Genomic DNA, 20,687 nt, shown 5'->3' with positions numbered 1-20,687 from the left:
GATCCGCTAAACCTGCATACCGATGAAAATATTTGCAATGACCAGTTCAATATCCATATTCCGAGAGGAATAGGTCAACCATCATGTCCCTACATCTTTTGATTGGTATATTCTTTATAGTAATAACAATAACAGTGTTTTAATGATGAACTCATAACAAACATTATTTACCCCTTTGATTACCAGGCACTTTTTGTTTTAAAATATATTAGCATATCGTTTCAAACATGCAAAGCTAACACTTAAATGTAAGATAAATAAAAAAATAAAAATTCTTTATGTTTTTACAATTTAAATGTTGCGTTTCTTTTTGTTTGTGCTTTATAGAAATAAAGGGAGGGGAGTTAGATTATGTCAGAGATTGTATAATATCCCTATTCTTAATATATTTTAGACAGGGTCTGAAATCTTAACCTAAGATTTGTGAATGAATTATAGAGATAATGCATTGTAAATAATGAATTCAAATATTATTAAAAACATTAAATATAAAATAATTGAAAAAAGTTGCATTTTTAATGTCTCCCTTGTGTATTAGTGTTCCTCTAAGGGTCTACATGCAAGCAGAACCTTCCCACATGATGGAGATGCTCTTTTGAGCAGTGTCTTCATTAGTTCAATGGGGTCTCATGTATTCCCATATTCAGCAGAGGATTATGGGATAAGTAGTTTATCTCCAAAGAGCAGTTCACATCATCACAGCAAATATTATATATGATCATGATATCACAGCTGCATTCAGTTTATACACAACCAGTCCATTGTTTAGTGAACTGGATATCTGTTTTGGCTGAGCTGCTGAACACGTAGGCACAGTCGATGGTTTGCCTCCCTCTGGAAAGTGAGGCGCATAAAAAAAGGAAACTAACACTGTAAATCTGGCAATAAGTATTCCAGGCTATCTGATTGACTTACCTGGTGGCCTGTCTCATAGTACATATTTTTGCCCTTAAAGTAAGAGTTATTTAGGCAAATGTAGCCAAATTGGTGGCATAGCTAACTAAATGCTTCCATTTCAGCTATTTTTGTCCTTCTGTTTTACATTCACTTTTAATGCCTGAAAATTCTCACTTTAATAAATGACCCTGTATGTTGTAAGTGTGAAAATATGTGCAAATCATTGCCACTAGGAGACAGGCCACGAGGTATGTCAATTAGGGAGCTCGGAATACTTATTTCCAGGTGTGGACTTAAATTGCTTTTGGCACCATGCTCTTTGGCTTAGACATTTTTTTTAAATCATACACCATTTTAGTTTTCCAACTGTCTCAGGTTCAGCAGTACTAAACATTTATGGTAACAATGGACTGGGCACAAATCAGATATGCTGAAAACGGATTTATTAACAGAAAAAGTTCTAAATTGTTGTCTTATAATTACACTATAAATAATGGTAACCTGACTTTTTGTGTTAGCTAGACAAAAGGCTCTTTTGGAGTCATTTTAACCCTTTAAGGACACAGCTTCAGAAGATGGACATACCCTTAAAGGACTACTATAGTGCCAGAAAAACAACTTGCTTTCCTGGCACTATAGTTTTAATAGCTGAAGGGAGAGGAAGAGGTTAAACATTCACCTTTCTCCAGCGCTGGGCTCCCTCGGCGCTGGGGACTCTCCTCCTCCTTTGGTTGTCATCGTCATTCTCAATGCTTTCCTATGGACGCTGGCATCTTCTCACTGTGAAAATCACAGTGAGAAGCGCGGAAGCGCCTCTAGCGGCTGTCAATGAGACAGCCACTAGAGGCTGGATTAACTCATATGTAAATATAGCAGTTTCTCTGAAACAGCTTTGTTTACAGCAGGCAGGGTTAACACTAGAGGTACCTGGCACCCAGACCACTTCAGTGAGCTGAAGTGGTCTGGGTGCCTATAGTTGTCCTTTAAGGAAACAAGCAATTTTTTGCATTTTTTGCATTTTTTTGCTGTTTGTGTTCAACTGCAATTTGCATCTCTCTCATTTATTGTACCAACACATATTATATACCGTTTTTTAGTGGACTTTAATTTGATGTGACATATATATAATATATACATTCTCATTTATTACAAAAATAATGCAAAATAATGGGGGGGGGATGGGGGGGGAGGAATGCATTTTTTGGCAGTAATAACGTGTGCATAATATGTCCAGCTTAGGAAAAGTAATTCAAAATAAATTAATTTATGTGTCTTGATTTACAGAGTACATAATATGTGTAGGATTTCAGTTTATTTTGAAAGTTACAGGTCTCAAACTAAAAGGTCTAACATAAAATTTCAATGTGAAACAATTTTAGAAGTTAGTATGTTTGTCTTGGAAGTTCAATACCCATCACAGAAAAATTGCCACACAAAAGTATATATTTATATAAGGTAGACATCAAAGGCTGTTTACCTAAGGTTATTTTGACACTTTTTACATAGCCATTTCACCGCCAATCTCTGCTAAATATTGGAGTAAAATTGTGTTTTTTCTCTATTTTGGCATATACATATATAACAAGGTTTTTGTAATGTGTATTTCATAAAGATGGTGTGTGCTATCCCTGTACAGAACCCCATATTGTGTTCAACTACATCTGCTGAGTACAACGATACCCTCATTGTATGCCTTTGCCACTATTCTGTGAAGCTACAATGCCATATAGGAGACCATGCTATTTAAGTTTCTATAGTTGGATTTTTCAGAGATGGTTATATGTCTGATTCTGTGGCATTATAGCAATTTGACTGTTCAAATAACCCCACAAAAGCCCTCCATTTGAGAAAGCAGACAATGCAAGGTATCTTATTAGGCATATAATATACCTTAACTTGCCACCATTTTTTAACCAATTTATTTCAAATTTTGTAGTGAGAATTTTTTTAAAATTCTTTTACATACATGTTGCATTTTCGCTGTGTATTTCGTACATTTGATGCCACTGTCATAAATTTCCCCTAAGTATGCAGAGTACCTCTTCTGAGTAAAACAACAAGCCCAAAGTATGACCTAGACACTATTTTGTGAAGTTACCATGCTGTTAAAGACACGTGATAAGTTCAGGTTTTTAAGTGTGAATTTTTTAATGGGTCCGTATTCTATTTTGAAATATGTTAGCAGGCTGCTTTTTCCAACTATCCCAAAAAGGCATAATATTTCATAAAGGGTATTTAAAAAGGCAAATGTTGAACCTTAGCGTGGGATCATTTTTCCGCTAGCTTGTATCAAGTGTAGTGGCAATAAGCATTTTCTTCTGCCTTTTTGACACACACCGTGAGTTTGTACTGTATATTTTGCAAACCTTATGTGTGTTACACCTTTATAATACTTCATATGTTGCTCAGCTATGTTGTCTGAGTACAGCAATATCACATCTCAGACACAGCCATTGCAGTTTTTTTTTTTTTCAAACTTTGAGATTTTACACTGTATTGTTACCCCACTTTGGAGTTTTTTTTAGCAGGCTACATATTCCAACTACCCCAAAAGGACATACTATTTCTTAAAGAAGACAACCCAGGGTAATTCAAAAGGCATATTTTGAACCTTAGCCTGAAATATTTTGTGCGCTAGCTTGTACCAAGTGTAGTGGTAATAAGCATTTTTTTATGCCTTTTTGACACACATAGTGAGTTTGTACTGTATATTTTACAGACCATATGTGTGCTACAGCTATATAATACTTCCTATCTTGCTCAGCTATGTCATATGAGCACAGCAATACCCCCTTATGTACATTTTCCAGGTTTATGTGGACATTGAATGGGCACATTTGAGACATAGTCATTTAAGTTTTTCCAAAATTTGAATTTTTACGCTGTGTCCATACCCCACTTTTGAGTTTTTCAGTAGTCTGATTATTCCAACTACCCTACAAACACATACCATTTCTTAAAGCAGAAACCCAAGGGTATTTCAAAAGGCATATTTTGAACCCTAGCGTGAAATCATTTTTCCATTAGCTTGTACCAAGTGTAGTGTTAATAAGCATTTTTATGCCTTTTTGACACACACAATGAGTTTGTAATATATATTTTGCAAACCTTATGTGTGTTACGGCAGTATAATACATCATATGTTGCTCAGCTATGTCATCTGAGTACAGCAATAGCCTGTATGTACCTTTACCAGGTAGATGACAACATTAAAGGGGCACATTTGAGACAAAGCCATGTAAGATGAATTTTTACGCTAGGTCTATGTCCCACCTTGGAATTTTTTTAGTAGGTTGTGTTTTCCAATTACTTCACAAAGGCATATAATTTCCTAACGAAGACACCCAGGGTGTTTCAAAAGGCATATTTTAAATCTTAGTGTAGTATCATTTTTTCACCAGCCTGTACCAAGTATAGAGGCAATACGCATTTTTCCCTTTTTTAAACATTGTTTTTACTTTTTAAAAGTTTTTAATACTTTTAACCCCTTACTAGCGTAACAGCAAATCCCCCAATTTCCCCACTAACGTTTACCCACACTAGCTAAATAAATACATATTTTACAAATATTTAAGTAATTAAATAAATTTAACCCCTGAGGATTAAAAAAAAAAAAGTTTACCCTCAGGGGTTAAAAGAAAAAATAAGATCACAGTGAAATACTGTTATCTGTATTTTGATCACTGCAGACAGGAATGGGTTACATTTTCTTTGAAGGGAGTGAGAGGGGGTGGGATTTTATAAGCACCAATCTGTCTCTCTGCACTTCACAGCTTACATGGAGCTGCAGGGAGACAGATCAGCTTTCACTGCAGCACATGTGATCGCTCTGACTTCCATGCTGGTTGAGGAAGACATACACATAGAAACTACCATGTTGTCATTGTCTACTTCTCCCCACAGCAGCGACAACAGAGTGCAGTCTGGATTGAGGCTGTAGGTAGTTTGGGGGAGAAAATTAGTCATCCAGCAGCCAAAAATAATCTATTAAAGCTTCTGAAATGGTCGGAGCTTACCTTTATGAGTGTGCTTTATCTCCTAGTAAGGACTCTCTAAGCTACTGGGGTGAGAGGAAGAGTATGTGGCCTGCTCTGTGTCCGGTTGCACAGCAGCTAATTGTCATGTCCACTGACCACTGTGCAAAGTAAACAAATATTTTCTCTTACAGGGAACATTCTGAATTCCCCATGCTCACAAATACGAATGCAAATGATAGAGCAAGTTCACTGACATTTTCCATTTTAAATAGTTCTGCTCGCCATTTTTTATCAATACAAGATAGAAAAAAATAAATAGTCATCATAAAGCTAACCACACTGACATAATAAAAGTTCTCTTATATCCATTTTTTTTAATCCAGAAATATAATAATTGCACTTTACCAAATGAGGTTTAGCATTGCAAAAATGCCATTATGCCAGCTAATATTGTAGCCTCTTATGCATGTTACCCTAGCCAAATGCATCATTTGTCCTGCCTTTTTGGCTGCCTGAATTGCTTCCCCTGTAGAAATTTTAGACAAAGACTAAATTCTGCCGTCCAGAAAAATATTTTATTTTGCTTCAGTGGTTTGAAGAAAACAAAATTGTTCCTTCATGCTCAAGCATACCTTACAACATTTTGAAATGGACAAAGAGGGACAATTAAGAGGTATAAGTGGAGGTGTGACCAGGGGCGGGGCTGCAACTAAAATGTACTTTCTAAACACAGTATTTTGCAGCTTAAAGACACATTACTAAGATTATTATTGCTGTAGAGTTATTGTACACATTCAGACACACCATGAATACTGTGCTCCTACAAAAGAAGGACATTATAAAATAAAAGAGGGACAGAGGGGATATGACCCAAAATAGGGACATTCACTCCTAAACAGGGATATATGGACATTTTGGCCTTTTATTGTGGCCAGCCTAAGGCACACCTTTGCAATAATCATGCTGTCTAATCAGCATCTTGATATGCCACACCTGTAAGGTGGATGGATTATCTCGGCAAAGGAGAAATGCTCACTAATACAGTTTTAGATGGATTTGTGAACAATATTTGAGAGAAATAGGCCTTTTGTGTACATATAAAAAAGTTCAGCTAATGAAAAATGGGGGCAAAAACAAAAGTGTTGCATTTATAATTTTGTTCAGTGTATGTATATATACATACATACATATATATATATATATATATATATTAAGGCCATCTGCCTGTATTTGTGGGAGGAGTTTGAAAATATCGTTAGCCTATAAAAACCTCAATCACCATCTTACCTGGGTCGTTCAGGTGATACGTTACCTTGGTTACCATGTGGACTTCTGGTTCAGCTTTTCCCGCCAAAATGTTTCCCTGTACTAGCCTTCAGCCACGAAATCCGACCGCTCTAGGCTATTAGCTTACTTCAAACCGCATCAGAGTCTCATTGCTGGTCCGCTTCCAGGTTCCTGTCTCACGGTCTTCGCAGGTAACGCAAGGCTTTCTCCCGAACACCCTTGGATGGTGTTTGTGCTATTTCGTATCCATACGTACGGTGTTCGGTGCATCATATGAACTTTCGTGCCTTTCGCTGTGTTCGTTGGAACCAGGTTTCGTATAATTTGTTATGTTTTGCACACATTCGAAACAACCGTACGCTCTCATAAACATTTCCATTCGCATGAGTATGTTTTGTTTAACACTTAGCCCGTTACTTTTCGTATGTTTCTCAAGCCACTCTGCATTCGCATGAATTTCAGTTAGTCATGTTTTTGTTCGGTTGGATGGTATTTCTTTTGTTCTCCTGGATATTCAAGTGTTTGAGCTGTGATTAATGTAAAACAGAGACTGTTCGCAGAAATATTTAGTTTCGGTACTTTCATGTCACCAAAGTACTTCCTTATCTACAGTTTGGTTATTATATTCATGTTCCATACATTCAAATCTGTTGTTCGTTTAAATCCAGGATTTTGCAAATTACTCCCTTTCTTTATTTTTAGGGGCTTATCTACTAAAATAGGTTTCAGACTGGTGATAATTAATACTGCACTGAATTTATTCAAACTCATTATTATGGCTCAATGTTCATTTATTCATGTATGAGCTAACTCTATCTTGCCATTTATATGTCCACACAGCGTTTTTCTTTTTATAACTATTCGCTGTGTTTCATTATTATCCACATATTACAAATACTGGACATATGTTATGTTTTCAATTTTACATGCTTGTTAGGTCTGGTGATTTAGAATTATAAAATATATTAATGCTTGTTTTTTATTTGCAATACTTTCTCGTAGGCTCTATAGGTCTGGCCTTTCGTGGCCTTCTGACGTTGTCACATATCTATTTAGTCAATTACGCTCTGTCTATGTTAAGGTACTTTAATTGCCTGTGTTTATTACTTGCAAGTAGTCTAAATTACTTGTACGGCCAATAGTCCCAAGGGTATGGAGTGGGGCTTGCCTTTTAGCATTGACCGTCGTATGGTCCACGATATGCATACATTAACGATCTGACGATATAGTTACGGTTTCAGTTCTATACGCTCCTTTCTTTCATGTCATTTCAATAATCGTTTAAATTATATTTTTGTCCTTTTCACTCCTGTTTAGACTCCTTTCTATACTTTCCTGATATTAGAGCATACAGCATATTTCAACTTTTCACAGGTATTTTCAGGTCCCTTAATATATTTTATTATTATCCCCCTTATTATTATTATATTCATATGTATCCGTTTTATTTTTCCTCATAGATCTCTATTCATAATGTTCCTTCTTCCTAAGAGAAGCATTCTTCTGACACCTTTTCGGTAGGTGGATTGTCTTACTTTTCTAATTTACTTACACCTCAATAAATTCTTAAATTCTTTTTATCGGTGTATACTCCTTGTATATACTCTTTTCCTGTCATTAGGTTACATTGTAGGTCACACATTACGCTTTATAACAGTCAACCCACACCTAGGGAAAGTGAACTGGCTTACAGGTTTCAGGCGCTAAGTTTTTAATACTCATATTAGTCTCACACTAACAAGGCCAGACGTCCTGCCTCAAACAAGGGGTTTGTCCACATAACCCCACGTTAGTTATTGCCTGTCAGGTACTTCTTTAGTTAGTTAGAAGTCACCTATCACAGCCATACGTATTGATTCTCTTAATATCATCGAACACAAAAAAAAAACGGAATTATGACGTCATTTGGGCGCCTTTTTTAAACATGTTCACTGCCTATATATACCTGTATGTAGCAGGATGTACTTTCTGATCTCCACTTGATAAAGCCTAAGGGCGAAACGCGTTGTGGTTTTTAAACTATGTTGTTTTAAATAAAGGTATTTTGGCCACTTTCTTACTGTGAGTTAGCCAACTTACTTTTGAGTTAACTTTTTTCAAGCTGTATTCATTGAACAGTAAGTCTGTTCAACTAAATGTGAGTAACCACTTGTTTTTTTATCTTCTCACCTCTGGCATTTTATATTTTGAGCACTATTGCTGTTCCCGCTTTTATTTCCACATATGGTCCCTAATCAAGAAAGAATACCAAGACCTCACGTATCCCATAAGTGGGGATTATACCACTGTACGTTATCCACACTAGAGCTAAGTCCATAGCTCTTGAAAACGTGAGTAGGACCATATACTCTTTTATTGCTTCTACCCCTTTCGGGACATACTACACCACCAGTTGTTATATTTTTTTATTTCATATGAAGTACAAAGACGTATCTACACCACTCTGAAGAATCCCCCACTACTAAAGACTGTATTCACCTCTACAAAGATATACCTCGTTGTTTGATTCATCTACCAGTCAGACTATTTATTCTGGACTTCTATTTGCTTATTATCTATTATATATATTGCATTTTAGTCTGCCTATTCTATGCTCTTTTAATTTATGTGGTTTTTAGTGGCGCTGCCTTCCTTTCTTTTTTCTGTAGGATGTCTATGTTGATTGCTTCTATTCAAGTCATTAGCAATCGTCTGACAGTACTGGAAACTGCTCTTCCCATTCCCGAGCCCACTGCAGCATGTCTGGCAGTGGTTACTTCCCCCAAGGTGGCAATCTCGCAGAGCAGCTCGAGCACCATTTCTCCCCATCCCTCCACATCTTACATTGTCACGCCCGCACATTTGATCCCCACCTCCATCAGGAAAGACATAATTTAGGGTAACAATGTTAATTTAGTCTCTCTACTAATTGTTTTGCAGGAAATTATAGAGAACAGGACCTATAACTACGGGGATTTGTCAGTGGTCCTTAAAGCCAGGAACTCTAGACTAAAAAAAAACCTCTCAATCCCCGAGTTTGTACTCGCCCTTGAGCTCTGCAGGGACGTTATCTGTTCCGTGTACCCCCAGAAATGTGAGGAACTGGATCTATACATGCACAAGTATGTGGGCTTTGCTTTTTACGACTACCACAATCTCAGTATCTGCCAAGGCTGCAGCAGCTCTGTCCCAGTTTAATATTCAAACAAACTGGGGTCATTTAAACACAGCTGTTTTGTAGGCATTTAGCCAGCTTGAAGCCCCTGGCTTGTGCGTTTTTTTCATCTACCTCTCATTTCACCAACTTGTGTCCCTGTGAAGCTGAACCTTCCACTTCCTCACACCTAGCATGTACCAATCCAGGTTCCTTTGTGGGTCAAGATCAAGGCCATAAGGCTAAATTGGGCAGGGTAAGGCACAGGTGTGCTATCATTTTCCTGGGTAAGGCACAGGTGTGCAACTACTTTATTGCGGGTACCTGCAATTACAGTGCGTGTCGGTTGTTGTACATCTGTTCTATATGCTTTAGGGCACACACAAAAATCTATGTGCCCCTCCAAGCTCTTTCCCAGGAAATGACTCACAGAGATTAATTTGGACAACCTCACTTATCATTTGAGAGCACACCCCTCTCCTCACTTGGTGTATTTCTTGGTGCCAGGTTTTTCTGAGGGTTTTCACACAAGTTTAATTGCACTTCCATCGGCACACTAGAATGCCCCAACCTGTTATCAACTTACTCCGATCCCACAGGAGTTAACTCTACTGGCCAAGCAAGTCCAGCTAGGTTTTTTGCTAGGCCCTTTCACCCATCCACCTTTTCAGTCATGGGGCACGAACCCCATCTGTGTTGTATCAAACATATCCTCCACTAAAAAAAATATTATTATTATTGATCTTCCGGCTCCTCATTCTTACATACACCAAGCATTAATTCACTCATCCCAGCTGAATAATTCTCCTTCTATTATGCCACTGTGGATAATGCCATTCAGGCCATTTTGCACATGGGTAAGCACACTTGGCTTAGCAAGACAGACATCTCTAATGCATTAAAGTTGCTTCCAATCCACCCGTATCTATGGCATATTCATGGTATTAAGTGGAGGGAAAATTACTTATTTTACACTAGATTGACTTTTGGTTCCAGGAGCAGTCCGAAACTATTAAATATTTTTGCTGAAACACTCTGCTGGCTGCTCCTTAATGTCGTCCGCTGTCCCACTGTGATTTACTATCTTGATGACTTTCTACTGGTGGAATCTGGTACACAGACACCCCAAAGCATATTCAGCCACTGTTCTGCCTAGACCCCAAAGCAAGAGCTGATTTACACACGTGGCACCATTATCTCTTATCTTGGAATTGTATTTCTATGTTTATCCCACCTCTTTCTCACCTTTCACCCTTTATCATGACTGACGCAGCAGCCCATACTGCGTTTGCTGCAGTTTTTGGAAAAGTTTGTTTCAGGGATTCTTGACCGGCTGAGACTCTCTCCTTGATGGTCTTTAGGGAGACCTTCGCCCTGTTCGAAATCTACCCCATAGTAGCAGTTGCTCACACTTGGAGTCATCTTTGGACAGGGAAGGCAATTAGATGTCTGTGTGATAATATGGTGGCTTGCGAAACATCAATAAGGGGCGCTCGTCATCCTTGACCATCATGAGACTGATCCAAAGATTGACTTGGCTTGCCGCCTCATTCCAATTTTTCTATGTTGTGAAGATATCCCAGGTGTTGATAAAAGATTGATTGACACCCTGTAACAATCTTATTTTCAAGTGTTTCACAGCTTCACCTCACTGCAGACAGGTTCCCGTCCATAACTCCACTATTCCAAGAGCTTGTGATGGACTAGCCAGTCTTCTTTCTCACTCATGGTCACTATCACGTTCTGCACTTTCTGACAACACAAAGATGGCTTATTTGTGCTTTAACAGTGTTTTGAAGGTTTCCATGGAGTTCCACACCCAGGAGGATTTTGCCATTGAATCCATGGTAGCTTTTTCTACTTTTTGCCCCATTCACCTTAAAGGACCACTCTAGGCACCCAGACCACTTCAGCTTAATGAGGTGGTCTGGGTGCCAGGTCCTTCTAGGGTTAACCCATTTTTTCATAAACATAGCAGTTTCAGAGAAACTGCTATGTTTATGAATGGGTTAAGCCTTCCCCCTATGTCCTCTAGTGGCTGTCTCACTGACAGCCGCTAGAGGCGCTTGCGTGATTCTCACTGTGAAAATCACAGTGAGAGCACGCAAGCGTCCATAGGAAAGCATTATGAATGCTTTCCTATGTGACCGTCTGAATGCGCGCGCAGCTCTTGCCGCGCGTGTGCATTCAGCCGACGGGGAGGATCGGAGGAGGAGAGCAGGAGGAGATCTCTCCGCCCAGCGCTGGAAAAAGGTAAGATTTAACCTCTTTCCCCTTTCCAGAGCCGGGCGGGAGGGGGTTCCTGAGGGTGGGGGCACCCTCAGGGCACTCTAGTGCCAGGAAAACAAGTATGCTTTCCTGGCACTAGAGTGGTCCTTTAAGTTAACACACAACACGATTAAACTTTATATCACGGGAATTCAACATGACAAACTCACTACCTTTCCCAATCACACACCATTTCTCTCATCCTATCCTATCAAAAGTATATTAAGAGGTATTAACAAAACCGACAGACCCCTTACTTCTTCCAGATTACCAATAGATGGTCCCATATTAAGAGCTCTCAGTGAGTTACTAGACACCCGACCATGTGAGAATCATACCAACCTAGTTAGTAAAACCTCAATTTATGTAGCTTTCTACGGTTTCTTCAGACCACCAGAATTTACAGTAGCAAGACAAACCAACCTCATTTTAATACGAATGGTAGTTGGATCAGCGTTTGAGACCAGTGGAAAGCTGAATTTAAATAAGAGATGGGCCGCAACCTAAGGGTATGATGTTCCCTCAAAACACATCAACAGAAAATACAATAGTAAAAAACAGAATATAGGTTGCGCCAAAAACTATAATAAAGCAATGCGTACTTACATAAAATGAATACAAATGGAATAATGTCCTGATAAAAAGAGTAAGAAATAATAATAGTCCAAATATGCTTGAAGAGATAAGTGGAATCAATAGACCTTATAGGATCTGAGGAAGTCAGGTATCCAGATGATGTGGAAGCATGCAGATAGAAGAGAGAAATTCCAATAGTGTAAAACTGTAATAGGAAGATGACAATGGTGGTAATATCAGTCCTTCTTACTCATCTATTCCAGCTCAGGAGTGTGTAGCATTTAGTGGCGTTGATCCCTCACTGGTAGGATATAGGTGTTGGTAGGTACAGGTCCTCGGTATAGAGAGCGAAATAAAAACAAATAGTGCTCTCTGTATATAGCAATAATGGATAAGTGTATAAAAGGTTGGATTGCACTTTGTATATACATACAATTTTTTCCATTCTTGCTGGTCTTTGTGTTGGACGTTGTCAACCTTTTTCACTTTTTCACTTTTTTTATATTTGTGCTTTTTTGGATGATTTATTATTTCCATCAATCCTTTGGAATGTAGGCACATTATAGCCATACTAATTAGGTGGATCCACCTGACTGTTTTGAACATTTATGTATTGCTGAGCTATAGCAATATTGTTATAAATATATCTATTTATTTTTCTGTCTTGGGTAGGAATAAAGAGAGTAAGTATGACAAACTCCCCTTCCCACGTGAGTTTGCCACAAGGTCCACAGCTATGGGCCCTGCATGGAAACCTGTAAAACACTACCGATCTTGACCGACCGTTCGCATTGATTTCATGGAACTGTTTTGGGCATAGGACCATGTGCACGGTCAGTCAAATTATGACTTCCAGGAAATTCCTGAACCCCTAAAATGATCTGGGTGATTTTTGGATATGTTTGTCACCGAGATCAGGGCTATCAGGGGATGTAACTTTATGCATTTTTAGTGTACTTCTGGGGTGTACTTTTGGGGAAAAGTGTTTTTTTTTCTGTGCATGGAGATAATTGATTAGTACAGTTCCTGATCCAATTATCTCCAAAGGCACAGAAGAGGGATTATCTGATTATGTACGGGAGTATACTGGAACTGAGAGCCAATGTAATTGTGTATTTGTTTCTACTGTGGTTTACTCTCAGGTCCAGGGGGGAGTGCTCCTTGCATGGGGACATGCATATAAGGCCAGTTTAAAGGATTCCAGCTTGTACTCCCAGAACTATGTGTCATCTGGTTACTAGGAGAGGAAAAGGCTACTCTTTAATCACTGCTCCAGTGTGGAGGATTCAACAGGGAAAGTCCTTGTAAGGACTAGAGCTCCCAGGACTGAGTGTCGTCCAGTGCCTGGGGGTGTCTAGAGCGAATTCCCCATTCGGCTCGAGGAGAGAGTGATTCCAGGGCCCCAGTCAAGCCACGTCGACTGTGGGCAGAAGTGCTGCGGTTTGTCTCCTGTTCCAGTTGGAAGCGGTCCTTGGCGGAGGTACCCAGCCGGGGTACAGGGAGCTATGTTACAGTAAGGTTCTGTTATATGACATGAATTTTACTTCTCCATTGAAAATGTATGATATTGTGTTAAGCGTGACGACATTTGTGATGTCTTCTTCTGTTCCTTTTTAAACAACGTAATATATAGATTCTTACTAATGAATTAAAAAAAAGTTCTTGATTTACGCAAAAAATTGAGGGCGGTATTACCATTATAATTTTTTTTTAAATCTAGTATGGCCTCCTTACGAGTTAGCTCCTCAACGACTTGTTTTTAGAGATAATCCCAGTAGGAAGTATAGAATACTCGAATTATTCTTGACCTCTCTGCTGCCTTTGACATTGTTGATCATGTCTTCCTTTTTCAAACTCTTTAATCCCTCATTCTCTGTGACACTGTCTTCTCGTGGTGTTCCTCTTATCTCTCCGAACGTTCATTAATTTTCTAATAAGACCTCCCTCCCTTGTCTTGTTTAGAATCCCTGTTCTTGGAGTTTGTTCTTAGTCAGCTTTTGTGTTCTCTTTATACTGCCTCTCTTTGCAAATGTATTAATTCTTGGATTCGACTACCACTTGTACACCTATGACACCCAGATATATCTTTCCTCCTCTCATCTCTCCCCCGCTGTCATAGAACGTGTCACTGGTTGACTCTCTTCCGTCCCTGATTGGATACCCTACCGTTTTATGAAACGCAATCTCTTTAAAACCAAGCACCTAATCTTTTTCTTCATAATACTAATCCTCCTCTTTTAGTCTTCCTGCAAGTTGATGATACCTGCATCAGCCCTTACATGCAAGCTCATTGTCTTTGTGTTATCTTTTATTCTGGCCTCACCTTTACACCTGCTAAGGAGCTTGTTCATGCTCTAGCAATTTCTCACAAAGATTACAGTAATTCTCTCCTAGTTATTTTCCCCAGAAGCTTCATATCTTAATGAGTGCTGCCCCGCTTCATATAGTAATGAGTGCTGCCGCCAGGCTGATTTTTCTCTTCTGTTGCTCCTGTCACACCTCGCCCATCTGTCATTCCTTACTTTGGCTTCATGTTTCCTAGGTGTCAATTCAAAATACTAACCCATACCTATAGAGCTCTAAACAACTCTACCCCTGTTATATGTTGTCACTAATTCATAGGTATGTCCCTTTCAGTCTCTCCGTTCTGCTGGTGACATTCTCCTGTTTACTGGTCACACCCTTAATGCTAATTCGTGCCTGCAGAATTTCTCGTGGGTGGCTTCTTTCCTTTGGAACAGCCTTTCGACTCTGACCAGTCTCTCCCCACATTTTCAATCATTTAAGAAGGCCCTCAAAACCCATATTTTCAGAAAAGATTATGGCAGGCTTCCCCAAACTCCGGCCCTCCAGATGTTGCTGAACTACAACTCCCATGATACTCGGCCTATCTATTTCATTCATAGGGCCAGAGTTTGGGGAAGCTATAGTAACTATTATATTGCCAACATGTCCCTTGCTCTCTCTAAAATGACCAGACATCACTCTCACTTTCCAGCTTTGCTACTTTCTCACCTTGTTTGGTTGCTACCCCCTTTGATGCCCTTCCTATAGTGTTTTTATACCCCACCTCCTCTAGACTCTAAACTAATTTGAGCAGGATCTTCATCAACCTATTGTTTCTGTAACATTTTTTAGTGGTTTCATTAATAGTAAACCCCTTAAGGACTGAGCCAAATGTACACGTTTTGAACAAAATAAAACATAAACAAGACTTGGAATTTGACTATATGTCTATTCAACCGCAATTCACCTCTTTCATATTAAGTGCACCCACACTTATATATAATTCTATTCAGGAGAAATAGGGCTTTCATTTAACATCAAATATTAGCTGTGAAAAATAATTTAATATGAATAAATTATAAAAGTATTTGAGAAATTAAGATAAATTTAGAAAAGATAGTTCGGCATGACATTTTAATTGTGAATGTCATAATACTGTTTGCTTTTACTGCAATAAAATACACATATTTGTAGTCAGCAATGTCTCACGTGTAAAACAGTACCCCCTATGTACAGGTTTTATGGTGTTTTGGGAAGTTACAGGGTCAAATATAGCATGTTACATTTTTAATTGTTTTCACATTAAAATTCGCCAGATTGGTTACTTTGCCTTTGAGACCGTATGGTAGCCCATGATGGCATACCATTTACAATAGTAGACAATCCAATGTATTGCAAATGAGGTATGTCCAGTCTTTTTTAGTAGCCACTTAGTCACAAACACTGGTCAAAGTTAGCTATATAAATATGACTAAAATAATATTAGTAATGATAATATATAAATATAACTATACAAAAGGAATAAAACATGCTTATTAACATTAACATACTTTCTGAAATGTACATTGAGCTTCCAATCAAAGGGGATAATATGCTTTGAGACAATAGGCAGCACAGAAGCAAAAATAGTTGTTATCTAAGACTGTGAGGGATATTAAAGAGCAGCTCTTTCTGATGTGAGCAACTGCAGAGTTGGTGAGAGGGTTAGCAAGTAATTGGTGGTGATTTTATAAAGATGGAAAATTGTGATCTATAAATTAAAATGAAGTGTGGAAGGGCAGGTAAATTGATGCAGTACAAAAATTGAACATTGCGGGTGACCAGACAGAGATTGAAAGGAAAATGCAGCCTATTTGAAATCAGTCTCAGTTAGTGATGTCCCGAACTGTTCGCTGGCGAATAGTTCCTGGCGAACATCGCTTGTTCGCGTTCGCCATGGATGGCGAACACATGCGCTGTTCGGTCCGCCCCCTATTCGTCATCATTGAGTAAACTAAGCAGTCAGTTTCCTTCACTAGTGTGCATTTCAGGGCCTGCCCAGTGCCACCACTCACTCACTGGTGTCAAAATAGCTTGCATTTAACCCAAAAAAACTTTTTGAACTGTAATATAATAGCAGTCAGTTTCCTTCACAAGTGTGCGTTTCAGGGCCTGCCAGGGCACAGTGTCACACCAGTGCAACTCATATCTGGTCTAACAGTAGTGTACTTTTAAAAAAAATAAAAAATTGACTGTAATAGATTGAATAGCAGTTAGTTGTCTGCCAGCGGGTGTGTCAGGCTCACAGCGTATAATGTGCCCACTTGCCCAGTGCCACCACTCATATCTGGTGTCACAATAGCTTGCATTTAACAAAAAAAAACTTTTTGGACTGTAATATAATAGCAGTCAGTTTCCTTCACGAGTGTGCGTTTCAGGGCCTGCCAGGGCACAGTGTCACACCAGTGCAACTCATATCTGGTGTAACAGTACTGTACATAAAAAAAAATAAAATACAATTTTGACTGTAATAGATTGAATAGCAGTTAGTTGTCTGCCAGCGTGTGTGTCAGGCTCACAGCGTATACTGTGCCCACTTGCCCATTGCCACCACTCATATCTGGTGTCACAATAGCTTGCATTTAAAACAAACTAAACTTTTTTGACTGTAATATAATAGCAGTAAGTTTCCTTCACTAGTGTGCGTTTCAGGGCCTGCCCAGTGCCACCACTCACTCATATCTGGTGTCACAATAGCTTGCATTTAAAACAAACTAAACTTTTTTGACTGTAATATAATAGCAGTAAGTTTCCTTCACTAGTGTGCGTTTCAGGGCCTGCCCAGTGCCACCACTCACTCATTGGTGTCACAATAGCTTGCATTTAAAAAAAAAACTAAACTTGTTTGACTGTAATATAATAGCAGTAAGTTTCCTTCACTAGTGTGCGTTTCAGGGCCTGCCCAGTGCCACCACTCACTGGTGTCACAATAGCTTGCATTTAACAAAAAAAAAACGTTTTGGACTGTAATATAATAGCAGTCAGTTTCATTCACGAGTGTGCGTTTCAGGGCCTGCCAGGGCACAGTATCACACCAGTGCCACTCATATCTGTTGTCACAGTAGCTTGCACGCATAGTACCACTAATCGAAAAAAAAATGACAAGCAGAGGCAGGCCACCCCGCAGGGGCCGTCGTGGTCGTGGTGCTGTGATTCCCTTTGGCCCTAGAATAATGCCCAGTGTTCAGAGGCCACGTACCCTGAACTTGAAAAGTTCTGAGGACATAGTTTACTGGCTAACACAGGACACCCAATCTTCTACAGCTTCCGCTCGGAACCTTGACGCACCATCCTCCTCCAGCTTAGCTTCGGGCACCTCTCAAATTACCATTTGCCCGCCTGCCGCCACCACCAACACTAGCACCACAGCCGCTTCACTTGGTATGTCAGAGAAGTTATTTACACATCAGTTGGAAGAAATGAGTGATGCGCAACCATTATTGCCAGAGGATGTAGATAACAGGGATATGTCTCAGTCAGGCAGCATTACACACGTACGGTGTGATGATGATGATGTTGTACCCACTACTGCTTCCTTTGCTAAGTTGTCAGATACAAGTGAAGCGGTTGATGATGACGATGCGTCCGTGGATGTCACGTGGGTGCCCGCTAGAAGAGAAGAAGAACAGGGGGAAAGTTCAGATGAGAGAGGAGGAGGAGACGAGTTGGAAGCAGGGGGAGGTTGTTGCAAGGAGCTAGTGGCACAGTCAGACAGCATGCATCGGCACTCGGGGTCAGCCAGACAGCACGCCAATCAACGCATGCTGTTGCCACCACCAGAATGCCATCATTGCAGAGCTCAGCAGTGTGGCATTTTTTGTGTGTGTCTGCCTCTGACAACAGCGATGCCATTTGCAACCTGTGCCAAAAGAAACTAAGTCGTGGGAAGTCCAACACCCACCTAGGTACAACTGCTTTGCGAAGGCACATGATCGCACATCACAAACGCCTATGGGATCAACACATGAGTACAAGCAGCACACAAACTCAAAGCCACCGTCCTCCTCCTGGTCCATCATCTTCAGCCACGTTAACCACTGCTGTCCTCCTTGCCCCCTCTCAACCATCCGCCCCTCCGTCTCTCGCCTTGAGCAGTTCCAGCTCATCTGCCCACAGTCAGGTGTCTGTCAAGGACATGTTTGAGCATAAGAAGCCAATGTCACAAAGTCAACCCCTTGCGCGGCGTCTGACAGCTGGCTTGACTGAACTCTTAGCCCGCCAGCTTTTACCATACAAGCTGGTGGAGTCTGAGGCGTTCAACAAATTTGTAGCTATTGGGACACCGCAGTGGAAGGTACCCAGCCAAAATTTCTTTGCACAAAAGGCAAAAGGCAACCTGTACTCCATTGTGCAAAAGGAGGTAATGGCATGTCTGGCACACAGTGTTGGGGCAAGGGTCCATCTGACCACTGATACCTGGTCTGCAAAGCATGGTCAGGGAAGGTATATCACCTACACTGCGCATTGGGTAAACCTGCTGACGGCTGCCAAGCATGGAATGCGTGGCTCTGCAGAGGAGTTGGTGACACCGCCACAACTTGCTGGCAGACCTGCTGCCACCTCCTCTACTCCTCCTACTCCATCCTCTTCCATAACCTCCTTGGCTGAGTCCTCTTCTGCTGCTGCGTCTTGCTCCACATCAACGGCACCCCCCCAGCTCCCCAGGTACTATTCCACATCCCGGATACGGCAGTGTCACGCCATCTTGGGTTTGACTTGCTTGAAAGCAGAGAGTCACACCGGACAAGCACTGAACACACAGGTGGAAAAGTGGCTGACTCCGCAGCAACTGGATATCGGCAAAGTGGTTTGTGGCAACGTAACAAATTTGTTGGCGGCATTGAAGTTGGGCAAGTTGACACATGTGCCGTGCATGGCACATGTGTGTAATCTGATCGTACAACGCTTTGTGCATAAGTACCGAGGCTTACAGGACGTCCTTAAGCAGGCCAGGAAGGTGTGTGGCCATTTCAGGCGTTCCTACACGGCCATGGCGCACTTTCCGATATCCAGCGGCGAAACAACATGCCAGTGAGGCGCTTGATTTGCGACAGCCCGACACGTTGGAATTCAACACTCCTAATGTTTGACCTCCTGCTCCAACAAGAAAAAGCCGTTAATGAGTATTTGTATGACCGGGGTGCTAGGACAGCCTCTGCGGAGCTGGGAATTTTTTGCCACGTTACTGGACGCTCATGCGCAATGCCTGTAGGCTCATGCGTCCTTTTGAGGAGGTGACAAACCTAGTCAGTCACACCGAAGGCACAATCAGCGACATCTTACCATTTGTTTTCTTCCTGGAGCCCTGCCCTGCGAATAGTGCTGGATCAGGCCGTAGATGAGCGTGAAGAGGAAGAGTTGTGGTCACCATCACCACCAGAAACAGCCTTATCAGCATCGCTTGCTGGACCTGCGGCATCGCTGGAAGAGGATTGTGAGAAAGAGGAGTCAGAGGAGGAATGTGGCTTTGAGGAGGAGGAGGAAGACCAACAACAACAGGCATCCCAGGGTGCTCGTTGTCACCTATCTGGTACCTGTGGTGTTGTACGTGGCTGGGGGGAAGAACATACCTTCAGAGAGATCACTGAGGACGAGGAACAGGACATGAGTGGATCGGCATCCAACCTTGTGCAAATGGGGTCGTTCATGCTGTCGTGCCTGTTGAGGGACCCTTGTATAAAAAGGCTGAAGGATAACGACCTGTACTGGGTGTCCACGCTACTAGACCCCCGGTATAAGCAGAAAGTGCCTGAAATGTTACCGAATTACGGCAAGTCGGAAAGGATGCAGCAGTTCCAAATTCAATTAAAAAGTATGCTTTACACAGCGTATAAGGGTGATGTCACAGCACAACGGGAATCTAACAGGGGAAGAGGTGAAAGTAATCCTCCTCCTCCCACGACCACGCCGGCAAGGACAGGACGCTTTACATACGTGTTGTTGATGGAGGACATGCAGAGCTTTTTAAGTCCTACGCATCGCCACAGCCCTTCGGGGTCCACCCTCAGAGAATGACTCGACCGACAGGTAGCAGACTACCTCGCCTTAACTGCAGTATCGACACTCTGAGGAGCGATCAACCCCTTGATGCAGGCTTGACCTGTGGCCTGAGCTATCCCAATTTGCGATAGAACTTCTGGCCTTCCCCGCTTCAAGTGTCCTGTCAGAAAGGACCTTCAGTGCAGCAGGAGGTTTTGTCACTGAGAAGAGAAGTCGCCTAGGTC

This window comes from Pelobates fuscus, chromosome 1 (genome assembly GCF_036172605.1).
Source record: "Pelobates fuscus isolate aPelFus1 chromosome 1, aPelFus1.pri, whole genome shotgun sequence".
NCBI lineage: Eukaryota > Metazoa > Chordata > Amphibia > Anura > Pelobatidae > Pelobates > Pelobates fuscus.
This window is presented reverse-complemented; position numbering follows the sequence as displayed.